A 12,120-nucleotide genomic window follows, 5' to 3' on the forward strand; every position below is an offset into this window, starting at 1 on the left:
GCTAGGAGTTGAATTGGAGCTACAGCTGCCAGCCTACACCACAGCCACAGCCACAGCCACAGCCACAGCAATGTGGGATCTGAGCGGAGTCTGTAATCTACACCACAGCTCACAGCAACGCCAGATCCTTAAACCACTGAGCTGGGCCAGGGATCGAACCCACATCCTCATGGATACTAGTCAGGTTCGTAACCCACTGAGCCACAACAGGAACTCCCTGATGGGCAATTCTTAAAAAGCAGTTGAAAACAATGTTGCAACTGTAAGCACCTACCTGGAGAGTTGCCTGGACCTTAATAAAAACGTGTTTTTTGGTAGCTCAGTGTCGGCCACACAGGATCTATTCCATTAACATTTGGCAGATAGCTTTGTTGAATCTGTTCTATTGACAAGAATTTAATGAAGACCTAGTATCAGTTCTGGATACTGAGGGAGAAGTTAAGAAGAACAATGATGAGTCCTGGTCCTCTGCTGGCTTGCAATCTGGTGGTGGAGGAAAGACTTGCATAGTTGAAGAGCAAAATCCCACCGAGAGGCAGTCTAGGACTAGGGCACATCTGGGCAGTGCGGTCCTGCGGGCTCTGCGGGCTGAGTGATGCTCTGCTTTGCCTCAAATCTCCAAGATCTACCCAGGGTGCCCTGGGGCCATCTGCACTAACTACGCAGGAGCCACAACCTCATCTTGTGCAAGGAGATGGCCACACCCCCCATCTCTCGATGTTAAATCCAATTCTCCCTGCTCTCACTTGGCTGGAAACACTTTATGAACATTAGAGATGCTGTCATGAGGGAGGATTGCCCAGGACATGTTGGTGTGAGACTGTTTAATTGTGGCAGTGAGCATGACCAAGGTAATGGATGGGTGTGTTTGATGGTTTGCAGATGAGGAAATTGTTAAGGAAGAAAGCTTGCCCAGGGTCATGCAGAGGAACCCAGAGCAAAATCAAGATGAGAAAGATCTCCCCTTTCAGATGTTTCTGCTGCCTCTCTACCAGTTGATTCTGGAAATCAGGGCATGACCAAACCAGCAGGCAAGCCTGTCCCTGGGTCAATCTCTTACCGCTCCAGACAGTAAGTGAGAGACGTCACACTTTCATGCCCCACCCCTTAGCAGACTGGCCGCAGGGGCCCTTCTTAGCTCACCTCTTGGTGGTCAGTCTGCCATCTGCCAATCACGTTTTCTCTTCCCTCTAGTTCTGGACTCCCTGGAAGAAGATACTCAGACAAGCATCTGTGATATTATCTGATTGTTTCTGCTGTTTTGCGTGATGGCACTGTTCTGGCCTTTAGTGAATCTATCCGGTTCTTGACACAATTTATATATTTATAGACATGACCAGTCTGCCCAACCACATCCCTGTGTCCACTTTTTCACCAGCCCATTTTGGCCACGTTCCTGTGGGGGCCCCGGGTATGCAAGCCGCCTATGTCAGCCTCCTGTGCTACCCGCTTCACACCTTGCTCTCTGGCCAGACTTCTGCAGACCTGAAAAGGAGGTGGTTATTCCGACCTGCAGGTGCCCAGCTGTTTTTCCTCTCTTTTGTAAGCCTAGTCACCCTGCAGTGCCCATGTATTTATAGGTGTCTAGCCCACTTGGAACCTGTTTTTGAGCCACATCCCTCCTGTCCTTTTAACCCCTGGGGTGAAGGACAGAGTATCTCTGGCTGGCCCGTCTGACTTTTGCACCCAGCACAGCACAGGGATACTATATGTCCTCAATAACTATTTTTTTTTTGTCTTTTTGCTATTTCTTGGGCCATTCCCACGGCACATGGAGGTTCCCAGGCTAGGGGTCCAATCGGAGCTGTAGCCACCAGCCTACACCAGAGCCACAGCAATGCAGGATCCAAGCTGCGTCTGCAACCTACACCACAGCTCATGGCAACGCCAGATCCTTAACCCACTGAGCAAGGGCAGGGATCGAACCCTCAACCTCATGGTTCCTAGTCGGATTCGTTAACCACTGCGCCACGACGGGTACTCCCTCAATAACTATTAATCAATAATCTAATCCTCAGAGATTCTCACTTCGACCAAACCAGCAGGATGCCTCTTGCCTAACGCCACAGGTCCAAGAAAGTGAGGGCTAGATGTCCTCTTCTGACTCCCTTCCTGTCCCCACCTCCTTCCCAGTCCCTAAGGAATTCCAATCTGATCCCCCTTGCAGAACAAATCTCTGCTAAAGGTGGAATTTTCTTTGAGGTCACAAGAAGGAATTTCCACATCAACTGAAAATAAACCTCCCAGGTCCTTCTTGATTTCAAGGTTTGGCCTTTTGAACTTGTTACTCACTTTCAGGCCCAGAAATCTCATTCTTTCATCTCTTTCCAAGACTGGTGTTTTTCAGGTGAATTGGTTGGGGGTAGGAGGTAGATATGGGAGGGTGGGATGTGGCTTGGGGGAAGGTAAAGGGACTTTATAAGTGGTGTGGCACCTCCTTGATTTTCAGATGCCTTTGATTTCTCATCTGATAGAGTTCAGGTGTTGTTCCCAAGTGTCACTGCCTTCTTCCCAGTTGTAAACATGTCAAGTGGCTGCTGTGTCTGGATGAGGCCTGAGCCCAGCGGCTGCAGGCTGAGACATGCCTGCTGGAGCAGGAGCAGGTGAGCAGAAACTCCTGAAGCCACTGCCTCCCGCTCCACCCCCCATACCCCGTCCTCCCAGGCATCCCAATCTCCTGGCAGACAACACCTCCATGGCAGGCCTCTGGCTTCTCTGACGCACAAAGAATGTCTGGCTTGATAACCATGTATTCAGTGATTATCGGATTAACTGCAACCTGCAGCAAAGGTAAACCTTTCAACCAAGACTTTGTTTTTTTTGGAAGTGAAAAGAAAATATAGAACAAACATATTGTCTGTCAAAGGGCACTTTCAGCTTAGGATCCAGCAATTTAGTTATTAGTGAGGCCGTGCTCCTGCAAGGAGGTCATCAAGATCAGGTGGCCGTGCCCACATCCCCCCTTTGCTTTAGGCTTGACCTTTGATTGCAGTCGCCATGCCCCTGCCCATAAGGTCGTTGTGTGAGAACAAGAGAGGGATGGTGCCGGTCCTTGGAAAGTGAGGTGTGTATGAATATTCACATTCTCCTCTTCCGCCCTTGGCTTTACTAGAAAGGAAAAGCAATGGGGGAAGAGGAGCAACCTCATGTTCTCTGAGCATCTATTACATGCCGGGCATGAGGCTAGGCGCTAAACACATACACTGTGTGCCATGTATATGTGTGTGTATAAAGCCTTTTTTGTTATAAACTGCAATCCGCCGACCAAGGAGCACACAAAACAAAGATGTTCAGCTCAGCGGCTCATCACAAAGCCAATACGCAGGTAACATGAAGGAGGAGACGTTGCCAGAACTCCACTAGAGGCCCTAGGCACCCCTTTCAATTTTTAGCATCTCTTTCCCTTCAAAAGAAAAAAGCTATCCTGACTTTCAGGGAAATCGCTTGCCTTTCTTTGCAGTTTTACCATCTAAGCATTCCGGCTTAAATAATATGCTTTAGTTTTTATCTTTAAAAAATCTTCACGTGGATGGAATAATACAGTGTGTATGTTTTTTGTGGCTCTTTTGCTTAATGGTATATTCAAAGCCTCATCCACGTTGTTATTTGTGGCTGTATTTTTTCCATGTTCACATCTTTATGGCACTCCATTGTGTGAATACATTTACTTTGCCATTTGTTCAATTTATTTATTCATTCTCTTGTTGATAGGCTTTGGGTTGTTTCCAGTTTGGGGTTCTTTTAAACAATGCTATGATTAATATTCTCCTACATGTCTTTGGATGCACATGTACTCACATTTCTGTGGGTCTGTACCTAGGAGTGGAAATCCTAGGTCCCAAGGTACTGGAGTCAGTAATGCCAAACAGTGTTCCCAAGCGGGTGAACTCCCACCAGCAGTGTATGGGGTTCTGTTTTTCCACAACCTCATCAATACTTACTTTCTCAGTCTTTTTCATTTTAACCATCCTGGTGAATGTGCAGCAGAATCTCAGTGTTTTTTTGTCATTTGAATATTCTCCTTTCTTATGCGACTGGTCAAATCCCACTTTTCTATTGGGTTGTTTCTTTTTCTCTCTTTTTGGGGCTGCACCAGGCTAAGGGTCGAATCAGAACTGCAGCCGCTGGTCTACACCACAGCCACAGCAACTCAGGATCCAAGCTGTGTCTGTGACCTACACCACAGCTCAAGGCAACGCTGGATCCTTAACCCACTGAGCAAGGCCAGGGATTGAACCCACGTTCTCATGCATACTAGTCGGGTTCATTAACCAGTGAGCCACAACGGGAACTCCAGGTTGTTTCTTCTTATTGATTTGCAGTCATGTATTTCATAACCTGGATACAAGCAGATGTCCTATTATATGTATTGCAGATATCTTATGCTGTGGCTTATCATTATATCCTCTTAATGGTATATTTTGATGAGTAGAAGTTATTGATTTTCTTTCTTTTATTTATTTATTTATTTATTTATTTTGGCCACCCTGTGGCATATGGAGTTCCCCAGCCAGGCATCAGATCCAAGCCACAGCTGCAACCTATGCTGCAGCTGTAGCAATGCCAGTCCTTAACCCATTGTTCTGGGCCAGGAATTGAACCTGCATCCCAGCACTCTCAAGATACTGCCAATCCTATTGCACCACAGTGGGAACTCCTTATTAAATTTTTTTTTTTGGTCTTTTTAGGGCTGCACCCATGGCATATGGAGGTTCCCAAGCGAGGGGTCAAATCGGAGCTGTTGCTGCCAGCCTACGCCAGAGCCACAGCAATGTGGGATCTGAGCCACGTCTGAGAACTACACCACAGCTCACGGCAATGCCAGATCCTTAACACACTGAGCAAGGACAGGGATCAAACCTGCAACCTCATGGTTCCCAGTCAGATTCGTTTCTGCTGCACCACAATGGGAACTCCTATTTTAATATGGTCCCAATTACCAATGCTCTAGGTTCTTAGCTCTTTAGTTTGAAGAAGTTAATTAAATAATAATCATTAAGATTAGTAAAATTAGATTGCATATTGTCCAAGTATATTGATCATTTTAATAGGTGGTTTGTTATGTTGTTTCTTATATTTTTTCTTTTAATTTTTGATATGAACATTAGTATTGTATATTTTAAAGATATGTTATATTTTCAGGCTTATTAATTTCTTTTTGATTACCTGAAAAGTTGATTTTTTAAAAAAATATAGCTGGATAGGCATTTTGAGAGTGAGATCTCAATTTCTCTTTTTAGAGCCTTCACATACTTGGATGTTTCTTTCCATTCTCCTTCTTCCTGAGAAGAAATGCAAGTTTCTTTGCTGTGCTCCACAGCAATGAGCTTCATTTATTAATATACTGCCATTATTAATATGTTATCTTCTTTACTAGTGGGCATGGGACCTACATTGCTTCATGTCTTCATTCATGCCACATGTTAACCAGTTCCTTGTATTTGTGTCCTGGTAACCCCTGATTGCTCAGAGGAAAACCCTTCCTTCAGCAGAAATGAGACATTCCCTTGTGGGTTATTCTGGTTGCTAGAGCAATATTTAGCCTTGTTCTCCTCACCCTACCATGACTCCTGGGATCACTGTTGATCTTCTTGCTTTTGATGGAAAAAGCCCAGCTTCCCTTGGCTTTCCAACTGATAGTAATGGTGCTGCCTTCTTCAGGGCAAGAGGCAAGAAGGATATGAAGGGAATGGATGCCTCTTACAATGGACTTGCCCTGTACTTGGTTTTGTTGCTTTGTTCTCTCACAACTTATAACTCTTGAAAGGGAATATGAAAATTTACAAGTCCAGTGTCTGACAGCCCAGGAACTACTAACGCTTCAGACTGATGTTCCCTCCATTGACTCACTCTTTGTGGCACGCTGAACTTTCCAAAAAGGGCCAGAGCTCTATTTCTCATTCTCTATGCTATTCTGTCCTACATGCGGTCCCCCATCAGGAAGTGAAGTCTATCTCCTCCCCCTCAAACCTGGGTGAGTCCTGTGACACCCTAGATGAGTATAACACAGTACAAGTGACACTGAATCATTTCTGAGGTTAGGTTATAGAAGGCGGGCTACACTTAGAGAACTTTGATTCAACCTGTCCACCTACCCTGAAACTGCATGCTGGAAAGGCCATGTGGAGACATCACACAGAGACAGAGACAGCTGTCCAAGGAACCCCAGCTCTTTCAGCCCCCAGTTTTGTGTCCTTTCCACCCAAGTGAGAGAGATGGAAGTGAGACTTCAGAGGATTCCAGATCTCATCCCCTGAGCTTTCCCAGCAGACACAGGGTGGATCAAAAGTTTCTCTCCATATCTTTTCCAAGTTGCAGATTTATGAGCAAAATAACAGTTGTTGGTCTAAGTGACTAGGTTTTAGAGTGGTCTGTCATGCAGGAATACATGGAGAGAACACTTCTCATTGCCAGAGTTCAGACACAGACTCTGATTTGATGCCTTTTCTGTAAAGGTGGAAATTTGAGATTCTAGATGTGCCCTTAGATGGCAGAGTAGAATGATAAGTCAGAAGGTTTTAAACTCTTTGTGTTGAGGCTTCTGTGTGAAAATAACACTAGAGATACTTTTCCAGGGCCCTTTGGAGGCTGGGAGAAAGAAAAAGGAATTAAAGTGGATCGGAAGGAAGGGAAGCATGTGACAGGCTATTCCTGGTAGCTCCACATCGGAGGTCAAGAGACTACCATTTCTTTCCGTGTCATGTATTACAATCCCAAGCCCCCAACAGTGTTCACTGCCCTACAGAAGAGCACAAGAGTCTTACTTTTCTTAGTGCATGATTCCTCCACAGAGAAAGAAGACTACTCACCTCTTTCTTTTCATTTGCTGCTTATATTTTTACGACATCTGACCTCAGGGATCAGGAGAAAGATGGGTGACTCTCCATGGTGCTGGCCAAGGATGACCCTGTCTTTTGAATGCCTCCTGCTCCTGAGATGCTTTATTCCTTCACGGGAACTCATCTATAGGCCCTCTGTCTTGACAAAGGCATCCTAGATCCAAAAATGATCAAGGACTTGTCACTAGGTTTCAGATATTTAATTGTAGGATGTGATATAAAGAACAATCCAAAAAGGAAGACCACTAATTGTTCACTTACTTTAGTACCACAAAGATGCATGTATGTCTGTGTGGTATGTGTGTGTGTGTGTGTGTGTGTGTGTGTGTGTGTGTAGTATATGTACTCAACAGACCAAGGACTAAAATAGCCCTTCTAGAGAGTCTGAGATATTTTATTCATTGAGAATGTAACACTCCTTATACTAGACTTTCAAGTATGTTAATCAGAATTTTCTCTGCTGTTACTGGATGTGAGTATAAGCATTCCATGTGCCACTGTCCTAGAAAGTGGAAGGTGGGAACCCTTGGGTCTGGGGAGGACCAGAATCTGGGACATGCAGTTGGAGGATCAGTTGGTCTGCCTTCCTCTTTCCTCCACCTACCCTCCTGTCCCCCATGTCCTCTCTCCAGGTCCTTTCATTGCTGTACAAGACCACACCCAAGAATGGTAGAGGAGCTCGAAATGGAATGTCAGTGAGGAGGTCCTGTGGGGGTAGGAGGATAGGCTTCTTTCCACCCCCTCCCCCAGTATTGTGCTATACAGGTGGCCGCTGTGGCAAGGGGATGAGGGAGAACTCTGGACCTGAAGGCAGACCTGTGTTCAAGTCCAGGCTCTGATGTTTGATTGCAAACCAGTCATCAAGTCATTTTTTTTCCCCTCAACTGTAAAAAGATAACTAGTTGTGAGGACTACATGGGATGGTGAATTAAGAAAGAATTTTGTCAACTGCCAAACACTCCACTTATGCCTACTAGTGAAGACATAAGAAGTGGTGAAGGGGGTGAATCTAAGAGGCTGGTGAGCACTGCAGCAGTGAGGGGACAGAGGGGAAGAGAGGAGAGGCATCCCCAGAGACAGGATATCTGGATCAGAGTTCCTGCCAGCTGAGTCTGGTGAGTCCAACCCAGGAGAGGAAGAGGAGAGGCTCCCATGGAGGTGGGCATGTGCCCAGACTGAAGCTGCAGGTGAGAGGGGAGAGCAGGTGAATAATAGCGGCCCTGAGCCTGGCACTGGCTAAATGCCAGGACTGTGCTGAGGCCTGACATGCTTGTTTACTTTTCATCACAACTTTGATGGGACAGGTGCTATTATCCTCATTTATGGAGGAGAGTAAGTTCTAATAGGTACAAAAAGCTCTAAAAACCACACATCCAGTACATGGCAGAATACGGATTCAAATCTAGATTTTTCAGACTCCAAAGCCCCAGCCAGGAAGATAGAGGGAAAGTTTTATTTTGTTTTAATAGATTTTTTATAACAAGGAGCAGAGTTAAAAGAACCTACTGTGAGGCAGTTCCCAAAACCAAGGTTTCAAAGAATCAGGGTCAATAATAGAAAGCAGGATAAGTCAGAAGATGAGGGTGAGCTGCGGAGTCAGAGGCGTATACCCCATTCACCCTGTGAAGTGGCTCATGGGTGGGCTGGATGCATTTAAGAGGCTGTGGAGAGCAACTTCCTGCAGCCTATTCTAGCCTTTTTTTTTTTTTTTTTGGTCTTTTTTCCTTTTTCTGGGGCCGCTCCCGCAGCATATGGAGGTTCCCAGGCTAGGGGTCCAATCGGAGCTGTAGCCACCGGCCGACACCAGAGCCACAGCAACTCGGGATCCAAGCTGTGTCTGCAAACTACACCACAGCTCACGGCCACGCCGGATCCTTAACCCACTGAGCAAAGCCAGGGATCAAACCTGCAACCTCATGGTTCCTAGTCGGATTCGTTAACCACTGAGCCACGACGGGAACTCCTGCAGCCTATTCTTATATGAGGACCACAGAGTCTACATTTTGGGTCTACCTGTGCATTTAATCTTCTCTATTCATTGCAATTAATAGAATTAGTGAATGACACAGAACAGCATTCACCACAGTATGTATGGTCCAGGGCACCTTAGTTCTGTAGGATGTTAATGGTCAATTAAATTTGTTTCAATTTAATTTAAAACATTTGTTGAAGACCCAAAACAGGGCTGTGAACTACAAATTCAATCATGAAAAATACAGGACAAGTCTCTGTCTTCACAGAGCCTGTAGACAAACAGTCAAATAGGTGTGGGGGGATATTATACCAAAATGAGGTAGGTTTCTTTACTGCAAACATGTCAGGGTTTTACTATGATAACATGCATTTAAACTTTCCAAGAGGAGGGTAGAATATGCAGAGTATACTCTATGCAAAAAAATATATATATATACTATAGCATATACTCTATACTCTAGCAAAAGATACTAGCAAAATATACTCTAGCAAAATATCCGGTTAGGCAATCCTATTTTATTTGCCCCACAGTCTCTTCTCACGTCTCCAGGGCAGGTGTTCTGCAGCACAAGCTTGGGGGAAATGCTGGGGCAGATAAAGAAGGACACAAACCACTCCCACCTTCCTTCATTTCTCCACAAAGGAGATGATGGATAACATTTAAGCCTGGGACATGGCATCCAGGTGATGCAAGCGTGGGGGAGAGCAGCCTCCTTTGTGGACATCAAGCTGCCTCTTGACCCTGAACTCTGATGGAGAGTCAAGGCCACCTGGAAATTGCCAGAGGAAAGTCCAAGGGGCGGGGGGTAGGATGTATGATTCTCTAAGCAGGATTGAGAGGCTCCCTGGGCCAGTGATTGAACATGCGAGGGAGACACAGAGAGTGCTGAGTGTGGAGGGGGTAAGTCCTTTCCTCCTAGGCCACAGGAGAGGGGCTAGAGTTTCTGATCAGAGTCTCATGGGAGGACCCAGGTGGCAGCTGCACAGCATGGGCCTGCGGGTACAGCACGTCCTGTCTTATGTATAATATAAACGCAAGCACTCACTTGAACCAGCCATGGGCTTTGTATGCCAGCAGTCGAAGTTTATCACTCAGGCAAACAAGCCCAGGAAAAGAGCTGACAAATGGCTAGTCGTCTTCTTTTTTTTTTTTTCCCCTTCCTTTTCCAGGAGACACTTTGGTCTCTGGGTTTTTCCTCTCTGATCCTCTCGCTCTCACGCGATGCTCCCTGCACAGACGTTACATAACAGCCGGCCTGCAGGGAACACCTAGACAAGAGGGCATGACAGTCAGACAATGGGTGGGCAGAGCTGCCCTGAGAAAACAGAGTCATTCATGAGGCCTGTGAGAGGCGGCTCTGTTCCCAGCTTGGCTCACGGGTAAATGAAGTGCGCTGGGGACAAAGAGGGAAATTTTGCACTCTCGCAATTTTCCCACAGTGGCAGGCTCACAGAAAAACAAGGCACTGGTTGGCTTAGAGGAGAAAAGGCAACCATATCCATAGACTTTGCTTTCTCTCCCAGGTCCTTGTCTTGTGCCAAAACCGCAGAATAATCTCCCCAGGGAGGGAAGGCAAGGCGAACTTGCTGTGGGCTTAAAAGGCAGAAGCCAGAGGCGATGGATGGGTCTGCCTTCTGCTTCCACTCGATGGGTTTTCATTTCTGAATCGCTCATCTTTCACCTCTGCACCAGTTCCCTTGGCAGGGGAAGAACCTTGTCCATGAAGATGGCCACTCTGAGACAGAAATAACATCTTCTCTGAGGGCAGGATGCTAAGAAGCTGGGCTGGATCTTCCTCTGCTCAGCCTGCCAGCTCACCTGTTCTTGGACGTGCTTCAGCCCGAGGACAGGATGGCCATTGCTCCAGGCCTGTGTCTGGAGCCACATCCAGAAAATATTTAGCAGCTGGGCCCAGGGACTCTTTGCTTGGGAATCGGTGCTGCAGCCATAGGTCTATTGCTGCTTTAACCTATAAGCCACAAAATGCTGAAAATTTAACCTAAAAGTTACATGTCCTATAGTATTTTATGTAAGCCTAAATCTCATGCCAGGAAGATATGAAAATTATGTCAAATAATCTTTTTTTTTTTTTTTGGATTTTTAGGACCACACCAGCAGCATATGGAGGTTCCCAGGGCTAGGGGTCGAACTGGAGCTGAAACTGCTGCCCTATGCCTCAGCCACAGCAACACAGGAGCCGAGCTGCGTCTGCGACCTACGCCACAGCTCACAGCAATGACGGATCCTTAACCCACTGAGCGAGGCCAGGGATGGAACCTGCAACCTCATGGTTTCTAGTCAGATTCGTTTCCATTCCGCCACGACAGGAACTCCATCAAATAATCTTATATATGAAATAAAGTTCCCAAAGACCCTCTTGTCCAAATCACTTATTTAAAGAGATTTTTGGAATCCTTTATAGCATCATTTGACCCGTGTCATTATTCCTACCACTAGGAATTCCACTGTAATTCCCAGATGCAGAGTGGATCCTGCTGCGGGGTAAGTAAATATGTGATTATAAAATATAAAGGACCTTCTTTATCTATCCTGGGGGCTGTCTTCCTACCCAGAACCAGAGGACTCCACAGAATAAAGTCAGGAGGTGTAACATCCTTCCAGAAGGACACAAGGAAGACGAGTACGATGCAGTCTAGGATACAGGTATACTAAAACAGACCTGGGTTTGTCAGCTCAGCCCCACACAAGGAGCCTTGGTCCTGGTGGGCACTAAGCCTATGATGTGAGCAGGTGCCTGCTAAAGAAGAAGAGGGTGGTTAAATGCTCTGGAATCACGGAATTGATCCTGGATCTTGACTTTAAAATTTGGTAGGTATGTGACCTTGAAGAAATGACTTTTATTTCCTCCATGTGCAAACCAGAATGGTGGCTATTTATAGGAAGGTGGGCAGAGACAGACTAGACATCTGTCCTGGGAGAACCGGAGAATGTGGACTGTAGGGCAACCCCTTGTCTGAAGCCATTTACAGCACTGAGCAAGCTCCAGGGGCAGGTGGCAATTTTTTGAGAAGAATTCTTATTGACCCGAGAAAACTTCACACAGACCAACACTGGTCATTCGCTGCATAAATGATCTGCTATGGTTTAATCCTACACTGGCTTTAAATCTATTTCTTAAAGAGGAAGCTTTCAACGTTTCTCATTTATGCTTCTGGAGGAAAAATGCGGCTTTCGCCAAATCCATGGGCCTCTCCTAACTGCTTCCACTTCAGAATTTAAAAGAAGGGTCCAAAGGCCCTGGGTTTGCAGATGATGAGAGAAGAGGCTGCCATCAGGTCCCAGGTT

General features: G+C 46.1%; 1 long non-coding RNA gene across 1 annotated transcript in view; it reads right to left on the reverse strand.

Moving 5' to 3' along the window:
• The window catches only part of LOC102162221 (uncharacterized), a 173,655-nt gene that overhangs the window by 2,938 nt on the left and 158,597 nt on the right, over positions 1 to 12,120 (reverse strand). Inside the window, exons 12-15 of the long non-coding RNA XR_014816393.1 lie at positions 9,860 to 10,082; positions 6,810 to 6,993; positions 1,144 to 1,485; positions 275 to 382 (exon numbers count right to left, since the gene is read on the reverse strand). This is a non-coding gene — a long non-coding RNA (uncharacterized LOC102162221). The remainder of the gene's footprint in view (positions 1 to 274; positions 383 to 1,143; positions 1,486 to 6,809; positions 6,994 to 9,859; positions 10,083 to 12,120) is intronic.

This window comes from Sus scrofa, chromosome 9 (assembly GCF_054392235.1).
Source record: "Sus scrofa isolate SSC_HxYL_T2T_F1_AM1 chromosome 9, Sscrofa_HxYL_maternal_Yorkshire_Landrace_v2.0, whole genome shotgun sequence".
Lineage (NCBI taxonomy): Eukaryota > Metazoa > Chordata > Mammalia > Artiodactyla > Suidae > Sus > Sus scrofa.